At 36.0% G+C, this 12952-nt stretch overlaps 1 protein-coding gene across 46 annotated transcripts in view; it reads right to left on the bottom strand.

Annotated features, from left to right (window-relative positions):
• PAM (peptidylglycine alpha-amidating monooxygenase) overlaps nt 1-12952 on the bottom strand; it is a 287832-nt gene that overhangs the window by 239585 nt on the left and 35295 nt on the right. For 12 of the 46 annotated variants that reach the window (XM_045499947.1, XM_045499789.1, XM_045499858.1 and 9 more), the window contains exon 2: nt 1411-1520. The exons of the other annotated variants lie outside the window; for them this stretch is intronic. The gene's annotated coding sequence lies outside the window, so the exon portion shown is untranslated. The remainder of the gene's footprint in view (nt 1-1410; nt 1521-12952) is intronic. 46 annotated transcript variants of the gene reach the window in all.

The raw sequence follows: 12952 nt of genomic DNA, 5'->3' as shown, positions 1-12952 counted from the left end.
CGTGATTCTAATTTTGATTATGATTCCCAGAGGAAGCTCTGGATTAAGTTCTAATACACTTTTTCTAAAGAAGCCAGTTTAAAATAAATTCCCATTTTAGTCTCTCAATTAGTGGAACTTTAAAATACATTTTCCCTAGGATACAAATAAAGAACTCTGAAGGAAATGTAGAGCATTTGTGTGAATCACAGCATAGATATTGTTTTCGTGAAATAAAAGGGAGCATAAGCAGGGTTAAAGAAGCTGCCTGCAGTCTAAGGAGACCAACGGAGCTGAAAGGGTCTGACAGCAGGATGTGGGTTATAATGCTTCTGAATGAAATCCTTTTGTGCAAGGGTCTCACAGAGGGCATCCAGGCAGGACTGTGTGTTTGGATTGAAATTAATCAACCGGTCAGTTCCACAATGCTAAGATTCCTTCCCTTTAACTGATTAAGGCAGGTTTACAGGCAGCTCCCAAATGATGTCAATAGCTTCTAAAAGGTCAAATGCAGCAACACACAGCAAATGTCCTAGAGTAAAAAGCACCAAAAACTTCTTCCTCTATAATTTGCTGGGTGTGACTCATTATGCAGTGGATTATCCCTTTTTAATCAACTGCCCTGGTTTTCTTTTTCTGTTCATTTTCCCCCAAAAGCTAAAACATACTTCTACATTTTAATGATATATATACATTACAAGATTGCCTATTGTATTCTACAGTGTATCGGACTAAAACGATATAAGTGGTCCAGCTTCAGCATCACATTTTGCATGGGGGGTAGAGGATGGAGCAGAAAAGGGCAGAAGCCGAACTATTCTAGTCTAGTCAATAGGGGCCAACTACAAGCAAACCATTATCTGTGTGATTAAAGCAAATTCACACACAAAAAGCTACAGCCCTAATAAATGCCACTGTCAAGTAATAGATGCTCAGGATATAGCATTACGAAAGAGGAAGAACCACACCAGGTGGAAAATTACATCTGGGTTCAAAACTATGAATTCTAGCCCTTCAAGAGCTTCTTTAAAGTCCACTGTTTCATTGTCTTTCCCAAGGGACTGAATGCATTCTTGTAAAATATTAATCATGCATGTCTTGGGCACTGAGTCGAAAAGGCAAAGAGAAGATAAGCCAAGAATACTAGAGTGTAGTGATCAGGACCAGGGCTTGTCTGACAATGCTATAGGAACAATAACTGTGGCCCAGAGACTCAGAGAAGTTCCAAGAACTCAACAGAGCCCCCTCCCGCCCATTAATGTCCCTGACCTTCAGTTGTGAAAAGGGAGGCATTGTTGCACAGGTTCCTAGGGCACAGCACTGGGTCTAAATCTCAGCTCTGTCACCTCCATTCCTGTGATCTTGGACAAGCTTTCAACCTCCCTGGCATCACTTTTGTTACCTATAAAATTAAGGAAAGAATAATCCTACCTCTGAATGTAGTTGAGAGCACTTCTAGGAAACAGTCACATTTTTAGGTACTGAGAATACACAGTGCTGAACACACCACACAAGGTCACTGCTCTCAGGAAGCTTGCATTCTGGGATGGGAGATAAAACAATAAAAAATTATATAAATAACATAATTTTATATGTATGGAAAAGGGCTGTGAAGAAACTTACAGGATGAGAAGATAAGAAACTGACTGAATGGGAAGATGACTTAGATACACTTGTCAGAGAAACCTGAACCTCAGAAGAAATGATACTTGAATAAGGAGAAGGAGCAAGATGTGTAAAATAACTGATCAGGAAGAATAAAAGTTTTAAAACAGAAACAAGCTCATAATGTATGAAGAACATAAAGAAGCCCAATGTGGCTGGAGGACAGAGAGCAGTGAGCAGTAAACATAGATACCTATTAGACTAGTAAGTGAAGAAGCCAAGTAATGAACTCATGAATGGTGCTTGGGGTAGAGGATAGAACTGGAAACATAAATTTGGGAAACATCTACTTAACACCCAGCACAATGTCTGAACATTATGATTATGAATAACTAACCTCTCTATTCCCACTTTTTAAGTAACTGAATTGACACCTGCATTAGCGATACTGTCAGCAAAACAGAAGGAAGAGAGAAGACTGGTAGAAGTGGATTAGTTTAGGGAGAATGAATGTTTCACGTTGACTGCCAACTTCTACAAAATTCCGGGCATTCTGTGTTGAGCAGGATTCTGAGGCCAAGTATGAGCCTGGGTAACAATGTGTTCCAATATATGCAAGATATATAAATGGTAGCATATTTCCAAGGCTCTAGAATTCTAGAGCAAGGATCTAGAATTAGCAGTGTTTGTTCACTATAAATTTCATTTAAATTTTTGGTACTTTTTTCTTATAATAATATAAATTAGATACCATTACTATTCCTATTATGTAATTAAGACACCTGAGGCTGAGAGGGAATAATTTATTTGCCCAAAGTGACCAGCCTTCAAATAATTAAAACTAAGAACCAAATCTGGGCATCTCTAACTCCTGAGACCATGCTCCTACCCACTGTAATATATTCATGTAAATTTGCTAAATAAGTCCTTATATGTATTCCCCTAACTGCACTTTAAGGGTCTTTCCAGCTGAGCTTAGCACATCTGGCTCCAGGATGGAATGTCTTGTTCAATCATCTCTCTAATTCTGGCATGTTCGCTGGTTTCTAAATTAACATGTTGCTTTCTTAAGGAAGCATCTCGGCACAATTCTTTTTCTGTGCCGATGTTAGTGGAAAACATCCTAGTTGTTAAAATATCAAATCCTATTTGATTATTAGGTAATTTTGTAAGCAAAATGACTTAATTTTAGCAACTGTCAGAGTTCCAAGTTATTTTAGCCATCACCTACCTATTCTACAGATGATGGCTTCCCATCTAGCTGCACTCATAAGCCCACAGATACCCTGTATCAATGAAGTTACTGCTATTGTTATTGTTACCCCATCCTGACACACAAAAGCAGATTCATATACTTTGACTAAAGAAAAGAAATTTTTAGGAATTTAATGTCCTAAGGAATAGTAATTTTAATTTCAAGGATTCTAGGGCACTGAGAAATAAAAACTCTTGTGTAGGTTACAGACTAACCACACCATAGGCAGAAAAGCTAAATATATTTAATCTTGAATTGCCTTGTCCTTTCTTCCCGCCACCATGCTTTCCTTTGCACTTATTTTCTATGAGAGGGCTTCATAACAGGAAAAAAGTATGCCACATACTACATTGATCTAATTCCAGCAAACTACCCAGAATTTGAATTTTTATTAGCAAGAGCCATAGGCAAAAGCAATAATGCACGATACCTAACAGAGTGGTTAGTTTTATTCATGAATTCATGCTGGGTTAAGAAAAAAAAAAAAAAAAAAAGAAGAAGAAGAAGAAGAAAAGCCAACTTCAAAGCACTACTGAAAGATGATTAACTCTCTAGCCACAAATGAGAATCACAAGCTACTTTGATGTGTGAGAATTTTTAGTGCTTAAATTTAAAAAAAAAGGACATCTACAAGTTTAACCATTTGAAAAAATCCAATGATATACTTCTTTTGCATTTTGAAAACCAGTAATTACCTGAGGGAATAAACAAGATTAGAACTCAGCCTCAGAAATTAAGCCTTAAATGCATTAACACACAAACAATATTCCTCCTTCATCATACAGTTCAGGGGCAAAATGCCAGCTCTAATACGCTCAGTACAGGAAACAGAACTCTTTACATTGGCATTTTATGATTCACCACACCCCACAAGATACTCTGGGCATTAATCAAGCTACGTATGCAACTTCATCTCAAAAATCCAACAAAGTTGAAATCAGGAGTGTTACTCAAATGTACAAACCATGTGGGAGATCCTTATAAAGACTATGGTTGTATGAAAATTTGTGCCAACATTAACTTGAAACTAACATTGACAATGATCTATAATTGCTAATCCTGGAACCCTGAGCAATCTCTATCATTTATAGAGTATATGTCATGGTCTGTTTTCACACAAAAATTGAGAATTATTATTTAGTATGTATAATTCTCAAAGGCTGTGTGAAATAGGCCATGGAATATCCTGTATAAATTTCAAGAGAAAATGGAAATCACTAAAAAGAGAAGTGAATGGATTAAAATGTGGGATTTTTCTTAACAATGGTTCAAAGATATGGGAAAGATGTAAGGCTGATACCATGAATTTTAAATGGTTTTTTAACATGTAAACATATTAGATCTGATATTATTTATTAAGATACTTATATTTACTAATCTGAACAAGTTTAAATATTGTTAAAAATTAAATGCTGTAACATTACATTTTCTATTTCCTATCAAATTGACACATCTCTATCAATAACTACTTGGAAAAATATGCAAGACAATCTCAAAAAAAAATCACTGTGCACATTATGCAAGATGAAAATGCAGCTTTTAAAAAATACTCTGTCTGACATTCAGTTCTGTATGCTGCTACAGCAGGTCAAAAGCCATTAGCCACCTGCTGGAAACACATACTAGAAAATAAAATGCCCTTCAAAATTATTTTGCATACAATATTCTCAATGTAAAATGGGTGAAGTTATATTCTAAATGTTTTAAAATGTGATGCCTTGAAAGGAAATACACTCACCATGCCAGAAGTTAATTTCAAAATAAGATTTAATAAGGGTCATATAATTTGGAGTATTCACATTAGATAAAGAAAGTACCACGTCTACTATGAGAGAAATGAATACATAAATGAAAACATATAATAACCAAGCAGCTCAACACAATGGCTACCACTGTCTCTTTTTCCAATAAAGTGACAGACTTAATTTGATTCCTGGGATTCTTAGGACATTCTCTCTCACCATTCAGTAGTCTTCTGGGGACTGACCCAACAGTCCTTTTGTATCAATAAGACATTCTACAAGTCATTCAGAAAAAGGAAGCAAAACACCAGCCTCTGTGCCATTGCACATAAAGAATACACAACCCTGTCTTGTTTAACATTTTGAAACTTGGCAATGAAGTATATAGCTCAATATCATTAATATATTAATAGGTTCTATTTGCAATTATTAGATGACTGGTCATGTGGCACTTTGTATAGTCAGGTACTAAGCTCAGTACATGACATAATCTTAATGCATTTAGTCCCCACAACAACTTGATGATATAGGTATTATCCTATCAGTATTTCACAAATAAGGAAATTAAGGCACAAAGAGGTTGAGGAATTTGCTCACAGTGATACAGACAGCAGATGGCTACATTTCAAGGAGGGAAACTTACAGTTTATAAAATGTGAAGTCCTGATGTGATGGGCAACCACAGGAAAGAAAACAAAAGAGGCCTAAGTCAAGGACAGCCAAAAGAAAGGATGGAAGAGAAACAAAGGCTTTTTCTTTTTCTCTATTTTCTATTTCTATTTATTTCTGTTTACTATCTTCTCTAATCTTACTGATGGTGGTGTGCTTAATAAACAAAATAAAGAGGTAACAGAATTGTAATCTGGTTTGCAAAGGCAAAGATGACTTCTACTTAAACACTAGGAAGATCACATTTTCTTGTCTTACTTAAAGATGGATTTCTGTTTTGTGGACTGCAAATACCCAATCTCACTGCTCAAGCCCTGAGATTACATCCAATGGATAAATACACATTTTGGTATCATGTCAGATTCGCAAACTGTAGAGGCAGAAATGGGTTTCTAAGAGTCCTATGTTATTCACCTATAAACCTGGTTCCTAAGATAGGAGCGCCTGGCTGGCTCAGTTGGTTAAGCATCCAACTTCGGCTCAGGTCATGATCTCATGGTTTGTGGGTTCAAGCCCCACAACGGTCTCTGTGCTGACAGCTCAGAGCCTGGAGCCTGCTTCGGATTCTGTGTGTGTGTCTCTCTCTGCCCCTCCCCCACTCATGCTCTGTTTCTCTCTGTCTCTCAAAACTGAATAAATGTTAAAAATAAAATAAATAAATAAACGTGGTTTCTAAGATGGATCAAGGGCAACTCTTGGAGACTGACTTCAAAAAGGGTCAGTGCAGTTCTCAGGCTGTTAGCTCTAGAGAGGTCTCAGCTTCCCTGGTGTTACCCTCACTGACTTGAGCCATGCTAAATTTGTTTGTAAGAAATCTTAAACTGGCTCTCCAATATAAGTGCCCAGTGATCTTTCCAGGGCTCTAATCCAAAACCTATCATCGGATCATGAGAGGTTTTGTTGGTGCAACTGGGTATTTGAATTTTCTTTGATTACTCAACAAATAAAACAACAACAAAACCATTTCCCCTTAAAACACAACATTGGAAGCCTGTAAATCTTCAAACACAAATTAAACAAAATACCTCTTTGTTAATAAAACATGGAATCATGCAAAATGCATCTGTCAAAATGAAGATTCTAAAATATTTCAGTAAAAAATTCACTAAATCTCAGATAATGAGGTTGGAAAAGATTCCTTTTTCCACACCCCAAACAAAGGAAACTGAATCCCTGCCTTGACTGGAGACTGTTGCTATTTGTTTTATGGATAAAGGCCAAATTATGCATATTTTTGTGACTTCAGTCAAGATTCAAGGTCAGTCACCAGATTTTCTCCCACACCAACAATACAGCAGCAGCATGAATTCAGATGTTCCTCATTCATTTCACCATGAGTCTTTAAATTTGTTTTCCCTGTCAGAGTAGCTAAGATTTCTTCCTTTGTCAAAAGGGTAGCCATTAAGAAAATCACTTAGCTAATAAACAAGGAAATTAGCTAGCAAGCCTGATACAAAGCAGATAGTCCCAACACAAACAGCAATCTACACACAAATTAAGGCTGTAAAGAGTTGCTCTGATAAGCACTTTTAAACTTAGTGGCACTCAAACAACTGAGCATCTCTAGTATTAGGGGTCAAGCAGCAGTTTTAAACTTTTCTTCTTGCCTCACTTGGTGGCCACAAAGATCTCAATAATAAGTACAGAGTTTTACCTAAGGGTGTGCTGAGAAAGATACAGCAGTAAGCAAACAGAATAATTATGAGGGCAACATAACCCATCTTCCTTTCCAACCATTTTTCTATTATTTCATTTGTCGCTGTTTAGAGGAACCAGCTAACATATATTTAATTTTGTGAAAAGTCACATAACCTAAGTAAGTAACAGTGGAAATAAAATCATCACTCTCATGAAACATGTTGTCAGATGTTGAAGTGCATGGTTATCAAGCAAAACATCAACATCAGAATACATAGTTACATTTTACATGTCCAAATGATACACATTTTTAAAGCTGATAATCTTTAATTTATACACACAACAATTTTTTGGTGGGGAACAGCATAACTAAATACTTGTAAATTTCACATTTAATCAAATGGCTTCAGTTTTCTACAAAAGTTAAATTTTTAGTAAAAGTCTACATTAGAAATACTACAGATTAAGAAGAATCTGCTATTATAATCATACTAATATCTTCTAATTTTAAGGACAGAAAAATCTCCCTCATCCAATCACTTCTAATAAAATGCTTGAAATGCTTTGTTCAATCCTAGATTTAATAATTCCTACCTTTAGTTGGTTGAAAATGTATCTAAATCAGTAAGAACCCACTTCTGCCAATTCATTCCAGGAAAATATTCATTTCCACCTGCCAAATCACACCTCTGCTCCAGGCTGGGTCATTCTTGGACTTTATTAAGATGAATGTTCTGCCTCTACTCCCATCTTTGTGAGACCTGGTGATCACAGTCAGTCCTGTATGACCCTCAATATACCAGAAATAGAAGATAACCGGTAACGAAACATGTTTAAATGATCATTTAAATTAGCCCTACAAAATAGAAAGTATGAGTCTCAAGAAGTAACTGGCCAAGGATAAATAAACCATTTTAAGTACATTATAAACTCAAAAGTATTAGATAAGTAATAAATTTTATTTAAAATTCCTCAATAAAAAGATCTGTGAATGAATGCATATGCTTAACAAAATTAAAAAAATCTTTTTTAATGTTTATTTTTGAGAGATAGGGAGGGAGCGCACACGCGAGCGGGGGAGGGGCAGATAGAGAAGGAGACAGAATCCAAAGCAGGCTCCAGGCTCAGAGCTGTCAGCACAGGACCTGATGCAGGGCTTGGAACGGTGAGATCATGACCTGAGCCAAAGTCGGATGATTAACCAACTGAGCCACCCAGGTGCCCCAACAAATTTTTTAAATGTTTTTAATGTTTGTTTATTTTTTTGAGAGAGATAGAGTGTGACCGGGAAAGGGGCAGAAAGAGAGGGAGACACAGAATCCGAAGCAGGCTGACAGCACAGAGCCCAATGCAGGGCTTGAACTCTTGTACCCACGAAATCATGATCTGAGCTAAAGTCGAATGCTCAACCAAATGAGCCACCCAGGCACGCCTGTTTAACAAATTTTTAAAAAGAGAGCAATATGCCTTTAATTTATTAAACCAGAAACTCTCAGGTAAATATAACACAATATATTCAATATGTTTCACATAGTGTTGAATTTAAGTTTTAAATTCTTAATGTAAAAATAATCTACTCTGGGGTGCCTGTGGCTCAGTCACTGAAGCCTCCAACTCTTGATTTTGGCTCAGGTAATAATCTCATGGTATGTGGGTTGGAGCCCCACATAGGACTCTGTGCTAATAACAGTGAGGGCTTGCTTAGGATTCTCTCTCTCCTTCTCTCTTTCTCTCTCAAAATAAATAAACATTTTTTTACAGTGTTGCTATAATTACTTAACACATTTAATATTTTCAAAATGCTTCAAAATCTTTTACTAGTTCAGTTTTTAAATAAGAAAAGACATTACTATATCTGTGATTTTTGAGCTTTAAAATAAAACCAGGACTTACTGCACTTAGTTTACTTAAATATACTATATATATAATATGCTTAAAATACCGCACTGAACCAGTAACTGTTCTAAACATTCTGTAACAGTTTCAAATTTTGACAAATTCCCATGGACAAAAGCTTTTAATTTAAACATTAGAAATGAAAAAGCCTAGGTACTTCAGACATAACTCAATTTACATGGATATTCAAATATATATCTAGGTGTTTCTTCTAAGAATTTTAAAAGCAAAGAATCAGGAGTTCTACAAAAATTCACAAATTCATACAAGTTATCTTACACAATTTGTAAAGGAAAAAGTAGGTTTAAGACATTTTGGTATAGAACAAAAAGAATGTATTCTGTTCCTTTGACGACCAAGACTCCTAAACAACCATGATGACAAAGGGCAGATGTTTTAGAGAGAAAAAAAAAATTTTCTATATACTTGATTAACATCAGAGTCTACTTCGCAGCACTATTAACTTACTTGCTACCTGAGACTTTGTTACTTTTTTTCTCTAAGATGGCTACAGACAGCACATTTCTTGTTCATAGTCAAACTGAAACTACCATAAGCCTCAAAGACGGTCAAGCTGTACTCTGATTTGCAAGAAGTTTAAACCAATGGTAATTATGAATTGCAAATTCTTCACTTGACAAAATTACAATTTATAGGGCTCCTTTAAACAGCAAGTACCTCTAATATATTTAGAAGGGATTTCAAATTACAAAAACTCAATTTGCTATCAGATTATGTTCGTACACTGCCCCCATTCCAACTCTTCATAATGCCAGTTAGTGGCAAATAGGTGCTCCTGTATCGTGTTTTTGAAAGCTTAAGAGAGTTCACATCAAGGGCCCCTAACACAACCTAAGAGACCTTAACAGTCAATTGCTTGGTAAACAGATAAAGAACAGGCCTTCTGTAATTGCCAAGTGCTTTTTATGCAAATACATTCATTTCCTGGAACCTGGTAACTGTTTGTTTTGAAAGTAACCTTATAGTCTTTTCACATGCACTTTATCACTATTGGATTGGAGAGCAATTTATGACCATAAAGATTTATTTTACCTTTAATATATTTCTCAACATTATGATTTTGGCATTACTTTCATCACCCCATCCCCTCTGATATATATACAAACCCACGTATATGTATACACATCAGTGTTACTTTCACATATCTGAAGTGAATTTCCTAAATTGCATATGTACCATGTTTAAATATAAACTATAACCTGCAAACAATAAATGGCTCTAATCTCCTTCTTGGAAAAAGTGTTAGTTACTTAAACACTCTGCTGTAAGAAACACTATTCTACGCAACAATTAAATTATTATCTTCCTTATTAGCATGGTACACCTTCTCTCCACGGTTGCATATTACCCAGCAAAAATGCCAACTGCTGTTGTGTTTCAGCAATACTTGGTGTAATGGAACATATCCAAATGGAAATGTTCGCTCTACCTACACTTTCCTTCAAGAAACTACTAACACCTAGATAAAACCCCTTATCAGAGACAAATCCCTTTAGAAACAAAGGATCTAAAGTTACCTAGTTATTATTATAAGACTGAATGCTTTAGGGCTAATTGACAGGGTAAATGTTTCTCATCTGTGGTTGAAGAAAGGAAACTATCTTGCCTTCAGAAACAAAACTGAAATAAAGTTAAGTAATCTATCTAAAAGAATTTTTTTTGGTTTTTTATTTATTTTAATTTATTTTTCTTTTACCTTGGTAACACTTGGCAAAATGTTGAAAATATAAAAATCCACTGGAGAAAAAGTATTTGCCAAAAAAAAAAAATAATAACATAAAACGGGTAATATCTTTAATGTGTGTGGGACCCAAGGAATTCAACAAAAATCCCCTACCCCTGGACAAGCAAAGCAAGACTAACTCCATTTTGTGCTACACCCACCATCTCATTATACCCCCAACATGACCTACTTATTGCTTAAGACACTCCCCCACCCTAGTCAAGCCGCTGAGCACACCCTTACTGGAAACTGGCTCATATAGGAATGTGGAATCCCTAACCGCCAATTCTTAAACCCCGCCTTTTGCCCGCCAAACTTGCATGCCAATTCTGACCAGAGTGATAGGCTAGTTCAAACAGTTACTATAGGGTAAATTGTAATTCAATTGACCACCTGTGTGTGGACTGACATGACTATGCAAGTTTCTGTGTGTGTTACAATCTCATTGGCCACTGGCCCCTATAAAACTGCTACGCCTCTTAACCTAGGCGTCCAAGTCGCTGCTCCGCTGTGTCGGGTATACTTGGGCGCAAGCTCGAGCTTGCAAATAAACCCTCATGCGTTTGCATCGGTATCGGATCCTTGGTGGTCTCTCGGATTAGAAATCGGGGGCATTACATGTGCATATAAATAAGTCTTACAAATAGAAAAGAGGAACACATAGGATTAACCCCAACATGGAGAAAAATAAATGCTCAACAATCATATAAAAAATGCTCAAGTCACCGTTGAAAATTAAAATAAACGATCATAATTCTTCATTTCTCTAATTGGCAATTAAAACACACACACACACACACACACACACACACACACACACACACACACACACACTCCAGAATGGGCAGTTGTTGCTCTCATATAGAACGTCACAGAAGTATAAACCAGAAGAATCTTTCTGAAGGACAATTTGGCATATATGGATCAAACACCTTTTAAAATGTTCATATTCCTTTACTTAACTCTACTTCTAGGAATTTATTTTAAGAAAAAAAATAGAGGGGTGCCTTGGGTGGCGCAGTCGGTTAAGCATCCAACTCGATCTCAGCTCAGGTCATGAGAGCCTGCTTGGGATTCTGTCTCCCCTCTCTCTGCCCCTCCCCTGCCTGTGTTCTCTCTCTTTCTCAAAATAAATAAATAAACTTAAAAACAATTTTTTTAAGAAAATAAATAGAAATAGGCAAAAGATTAATCTAAGTATTTCCAGCATACTGCCATTTATAATAACAAAAACAGAATAATATTCTAAAATCCCAGTAATAGAGAATTGGTAGAGGCATAAATTAAAGGGCAATGCAGCTACTTAGAAAGCAGGTGTAAAAGAATATTTACTGACACGAGAGAAAATGTTTACTATTTAACACTCAGTGAAAAAAAATTGCAGGTTATAAAATACAGTAACCATTACGATCCTAATTTTATGTCTTCCAGTTTTGTATCTCCGTCCCTGTGTGTGCATACATGCGGGGCAGAACAGGAAAACTGCTGGCAAGCAAACAAATGATATCAGTGCTTATCTTTGAGTGGTAAAATATGGGTAATTTAAAAAATAGCATTACCTTTGTGTTTTTTGTTTTTGTTTTTGTTTTTTGCATTTGCATTTGCCAATGTTGCCTAATGAATGAATATAATTCAAGAAGTAATGGGCCGGGGTGGGGGAAGGGAGAGACAACATAATTACTCAGAAAAACAAAACTGTAAGTTCCTATGTAGCAGATAGTTTCTGATAACTAGAATCATACTGCTCAGAATAATGAAAATAATGTTCCTATAAAAGACTAAAATCAACTCTTTGCCAACAAAAATACACAGTGGCATCACTCTCAACCTGGCAAAACCAGCCATATGAAAAAGCAGTGTTACGTAACCTAATACCATACTATTTAGATAGGTTTTCTGCATCGCCACTTAGATTTCTTCCCAGGAAAATAGTCAAATCACCCTCATAAGAACCACAGGCTTAAATGAAGCTGTGGTCATGGTAAAAGAAGCACCGAGATGGCCACGAGACCCACAGTGATCTCTGTCCATCTATAAAATGAAGATAATAGCACTATCAACCCTACAGCCAATCTTTCAGGCGACGAACCGTCCATTTCTCAAGATAATACTAATACTGTTTTAAATACCAATGACAAAAAGTCTTGGCCTATTTTATAATAACTAAGAAATACCAGTTCCCATAATCTAATATATTGTACACTGCAGTTTTATTGTCTATATTTTAAAGGTTATATTTTCTATCTGTTCACTGAGCTTATAAGTAGGCCTAACGAGGTACAGTTAAGCTGATTATTTTGCACATGAAGATATGACTATAATTTCCTGAATAAACAAAGAGCAATCAACAAATATTTACTGAGCATCTTCCATGTTCTATGAATTATGTCAAGTACTGAAAGAAAATATTTTTAATTATTTAGG

The sequence above is a fragment of the Leopardus geoffroyi genome, chromosome A1, assembly GCF_018350155.1.
Source record: "Leopardus geoffroyi isolate Oge1 chromosome A1, O.geoffroyi_Oge1_pat1.0, whole genome shotgun sequence".
NCBI classification, from domain to species: Eukaryota; Metazoa; Chordata; class Mammalia; order Carnivora; family Felidae; genus Leopardus; species Leopardus geoffroyi.
The sequence above is the reverse complement of the archived record's forward strand: the minus strand, read 5'-3'. Positions and strand labels throughout refer to the sequence as shown.